This window comes from Paramisgurnus dabryanus, chromosome 8 (assembly GCF_030506205.2).
Source record: "Paramisgurnus dabryanus chromosome 8, PD_genome_1.1, whole genome shotgun sequence".
In the NCBI taxonomy this organism is placed as follows: Eukaryota; Metazoa; Chordata; class Actinopteri; order Cypriniformes; family Cobitidae; genus Paramisgurnus; species Paramisgurnus dabryanus.
Genome location: NC_133344.1, coordinates 31,096,300 through 31,101,580, shown reverse-complemented (window position 1 = coordinate 31,101,580; position 5,281 = coordinate 31,096,300). Strand labels below are relative to the sequence as shown.

At 34.3% G+C, this 5,281-nt stretch overlaps 1 long non-coding RNA gene across 1 annotated transcript; it reads right to left on the bottom strand.

Annotated features, from left to right (window-relative positions):
- Nucleotides 1-210: 210 nt before the first annotated feature.
- Nucleotides 211-3,240, bottom strand: LOC135770486 (uncharacterized). Its single transcript, XR_010542646.2, has 5 exons — nucleotides 2,942-3,240; nucleotides 1,419-1,475; nucleotides 1,216-1,279; nucleotides 876-937; nucleotides 211-716 (listed from the first exon to the last, which is right to left on the bottom strand). It is a non-coding gene; the product is annotated as an uncharacterized lncRNA (long non-coding RNA).
- Nucleotides 3,241-5,281: the final 2,041 nt, after the last annotated feature.

Here is a 5,281-nt window from a genome sequence, read left to right as displayed (position 1 = left end):
TGTAATTTTACAATATTTTATTACAGTAGTCTATTTTTACAGTAATTTACTGTAATGTCTATATTGACCCATAAATACTATTTATTACTTATTGCAGTTAATACAATAATATTATATAAAATAGCTAGAGATTTAGGTTTAAATCTATAGTTATTAATATGGTAAAAATGCTAAATTAAAACATAATGAATTAAAAGGCAATCCAAGCAATGTATGTATCAAAATTTTATTTAAAAAAACATTTAATTGAAACAAACATATTTAAAACAAGATTTTAAACAATAATAAACATATAATCAAGTAACATAAAATAAAATCAACAAGTATAAACAAGTTTGGAGACCCCTGCTGTAACATATTTAACTCTGGCAAATAGAACACTGGTCCATAGTTTGAAGTTTTCAGTTTAAAGTCCATCATCGACTAAAAGGTAACATTTCACTGTGGTAAAAAGAACACTGGCCCATAGTTTTAAATATTCTACTTGAATTTCATTGAACACTAAAAATAAATTTAAAATTAAACTGTGGCAGACAGACCACAGTGGCCTTTACTTTGAAGTCGTCCATTCGAACTCAATCAGGGACTGCATGAAGCTGTTCACATGGGGGTTAATGGCCACAGCTTTTCTCTGCACCAAGTTCCTTGTCTTTTTGCTTGCTCCTTGTCTGGATGTGCACCTTTTCCCATCTTTGGAATTAATTCTATCCAGAAACCTGTTAGAAATATCATAAACATTAAGTCAACAAATATAAGATAGAAAAAGATTCTTAAAAAATTAAACTCAGCCTTGAATTTACTCCTATTCTGAAACCATTTGCTCTTATTCTACTGTTCCACACCTAATTTCACTAAAATACAGAAGATTCACTTACCGCTGAACAAACTCTTTCCTCAATGGACAGCATCCACCTGGATCCTGTCATGATTGAATGTCCTGAACAGAAAGTACAATTGTTACTGATTTGGACACAACTTTTTATTCTGAAAACAAAATCTTTTGTCAATAAAGTCCAGGGACACCTCTGCTAAATAAATACAATTATTAAATTAAATTTCTTATAACCAAAGTCTGAATATTTCTGTTTGTATATTTCTACATGGCAAACTAAGACAATTGTGTACATGTTGTGTATGGTCGTGTTACAGTGTTGTGTGTGAATGAGTGTATACATGGGTATTTAAAGAAACTGTAGTGGTAAAGTGCAAACTTACCGAACATAATGTGCTTGGTGTGTGTCTGGTATCACCCGTTGTGCCTCCACATCTGCCTTAACTCCTGAAAAGTGCAATGACACTCATGTAAACTACAAATAAAAAGTCAGCCACATTCCTGTGTAATTTTGCATGTGACGTGAAAGCATTTAATATTGCAGTCGAAAAAATACATGACTTGTAACTGTACATCATGTACTTGCCTGGTGCCTTTAAAGATGATCCATCTTACCCAATCCAGTTTACAAGCAATGGTAAGACTGTAAAAAAGACAAATGTTACAAAATCTGTTAGCCATAGAAATAAATAGACATCGTGAAGGAAATGGTAAAAGAAAATTTAGTAACACTTTACTATAAGAGTTTATTCCTTAACATTTGGTAATGCCTTAGCTAATATGAACTAACAATGAACAATATATTTTACAACATTAATAATATTTGATAATGTTCATTGTGCAGAGACAAAGTGATTGATTTAAAAATGTATTAAGTGTTTAAATCTAATATCATGCTATGCTAACAAATAAAACATTACTGTAAGTGTTTAGTCAGTTGTAAAACAAATATATATAAGTTGTTATATTATATATTATATCTAAATATCTAAATAAGTCTTTTTTTAATTATAACATCTTGTCTACAGAAAATCTCTGAAAATGTCTCGTTTAGTGCAGAAAATAGCGATTTATAGTGACAAGGTAAAAAGACTGTCCCTTTAATGTTTTACCCGGACTGGCTGCGGTGTAACACGCTATTTCACGCAAAGTTTTTTAACAAGTTAGTAGCTAGCTGCTCACTTTAAAGATAAACATGATCGCCTAAATCTGAGCAATCCTGGTGATGCCAGTTTCCTACACGATGTTATAATGGACTATTTTACATCCAGAGATGAAGGATCAGATGACAGAGACGAGAAGACAAAGGTACGTAAATGCGGAGCCCATTCTCTTTTCGTGCATTGATTTGATGTGTTTTGGAAACGTATATATACTGCATGTAATGCATCTGAAGTGGTGGAAACAATATGCCATAAAAATGTATTGGACAACTTACTGGGAGTGTAAAACGCTTAAGAGAAGATATTCTCTGCTTTTGCGGATATACCGTAATATAATAACAACAACAATACGCGCGGCAATCCCTTTCGTTCATCTGATATTAAGATGGTCTGAATGATATTTGGTCGAAGTTAAAGCTGCGATGAGTTCGATGTATGTATCCAGTTAAATATGAGGTTTCTTGTTTTCACTTCTGTGGAGGAGTTCGGTATGCTGTGTACGGCGTGTCAAGTCCTGTCTGTTTACAACCACAGCCTTACCAAACAGTCGAACTTAATACTTTTCTCTGACGCTAACTGAACGGATGAAACGCCGAGATAAACGACCGTTATGCTGGGACCGCAAGACCGCGCTGGCGGGTTATCTTTGTCCATTTCGTTAAAAATAGTTTCATTGTCACCACAGTTTCATCACAATATAAACTCACCAAAACCCTCATAATTTAGTTAAAACAACCCTATATTCATTAAAAAAGGTGTAAAGCGAGTTAAAGCAGTGGTAGACATCTGTGTGTAACGTTAGCTTACTTTCTGAGGGAGATTGAAACTTTGTTGGCGACCGTTTTTTTCTCTCATTGCACGTTTAAAACAATATTGTGACAAACTATTGACAACATTCTTAAACTAAAAATTAAGTTTTCATGAAACAGAAATATTTCAAACTTACCGAACTGCCAGAAATCAATCATCCTCCTTCAGCTGCAGCCAGGAGTTGTGCTCTCTCTCCCTCTGTGTGATTTGACTCTGGCGCACTTTCTCTGATTATTGCAAGTACACCTGGCACATTACAGCAATGGCTACAGCAAGGTTACATCAAGACCAAAATATACTGTAACATTTTCCCGCTCAAACAAATTTACCCAGAATGCATTATGAACTGCAGTACTGTACTGTAATGTATACATACAGTATAGTACTGTGGATTTTTACAGTAATGTACTGCTAAATCTACAGCGACATCTAACAGTGTAGAACTACTGTAATACCATGTCCTAACTATACACAATGACATAAGATTCCAGCGATGAGCAATTTGACTGTCCATACCAGACACAATGCGACTAGAAGTATGCTACAAAATCAACATTATGTCAACAGTTTAAACACTCTTGTATCTATTTATTTATTTTCAAGATTTGATTCAAGAAATGATATTCAAACTCCCATTAGAGGCTTTTAACATGATATAAAGCACATAAAAGGGGTTTTCACACTGCGCTTAACCCTGGGTTATCTTCATTCTAAACCCGGCTTTTAACCCTGGGTTAAGGAGCGTTTCACACCTGTAATTTGAAAGCGGTGTTAGCACCGCTTTTTACCCAGGGTTATGAAACCCTGCTCTGAAAAGCGTTTCTAAATCGTCATGTGTTGCCATCAAGGCTGGTTAGGACAAAAAACTCAGATTAATGTGGAAAAGATAAGAAACGTACCTTTCATCGTATGTCGCTAGGACATGGTACTGTATAATGACTGGACTACATCATAAAGCACTATACCAACTTAAGCTAAATTTTTTTAAATCTTATCAGATTTTTTAAATGCGAGAGACCACAAACATGAAGAAAGAAATCTACGATTGACCAGTTTTGTTCATATAGTGTTGAGTGCTGCTATGTGGCCATCACAGCACACATACATTTTCATATTTTCTTCACAAACAATGCAGGTCTCGACCGGCAAACACAGGACATTTCACATAAATCTTGCGATGCCTCTCGTGACCCAACAGAACTTTACAGTAAAAAACATGTTGGACGACAGGCATTAAGAAATGTCATTAATACTGTGGACTGCTTTTTACATCTTAGGGAAAATCTGATAAAATAATTTGTTCAACCATGAAGACGATTTAGGACCTATGATTGTCGTAAGGGGAAAATCTAATTCAGCCTGATTATCTTTTGGTGTGTACCGGGCTTTAAATGTTACTGATGGTGTTATCTATACCTGTCGACCCGGGATTCTCCCGTATTTTTTCATCCCGCCATTATCCAGTTTAAATCATTTCCCGTATTTCTTATCTTCTATAAAAATCCCATGTACTGGCCATATTTAATGTTTGCTAGGTTTGCTGATAAAGCAAGCAGCATTCTGTAGCATATCACTTAAAAGAAACCTGCCAATAAAACAACAAGACGAATAGGGACGGAGAAGAAGAAAAGTTTCCAGAGGAAGGGTGGAGGATGATGAGTCACACACAAAGGTACGTCTGCCACGCGTGCTTAGCGGCACATCTGCCAACTCTCTGTGTACACAAACTTGCACATGTGGATGTGCGCAATGAGTGTGTGTGGCAGGGTGTGCAATTTTATAACTTTGTATGTTGGGAAACACTGCTGTTTGAGCTTTACTGCTTAACTCAGAAGTTGTTAAGGAATGCAACGTCTGCGACCTAGGTGTATAACCATAAAAATAAAAGAAAATGATAACCACCCATTCCCTTGCATAGTAGGAATTTTATTTTCAGATCCCAATGTTGACAGGTATGGTGTTATCTGAGGCACTTTTTAAAGCGCACATATTTTATTGCTAAAAAACTTATTTTGTGTATTTGGTATAATTTTCCAAATAGGCTATGTATATTTTTGTAGCTCCAGATATTCTGCCTTTCTCAAATGCATTGATTTTGTACAAAACTCATCTAATACACACCAAAGGAAATGTAAAATCATTAACGGACAATAGTTGCGCTTTAATATTTATTATTTTTCTTTAGACATGATCTGAACTTGGACATGATATTTGAATATCATACAGAATCATGTTTGCAGGGAAATTAAATAAGGAGGTTAAATAAATACAACTGTAAATAAAAATTTGTGTAAATATATACTGAAAAAAATTATTCATTCAATTTACAAAATTTTTTAAGGTAAGTGGTTGCAATCAATTTATTTAAGCTACATTTAAACAAACGTTTTTTATTGCATTTTAATGTACTATTTTTTTATGTAGCTTAAATAAATTGATTGCAACCAATTACCTTAAAAAAAATTAGTAAATTGAA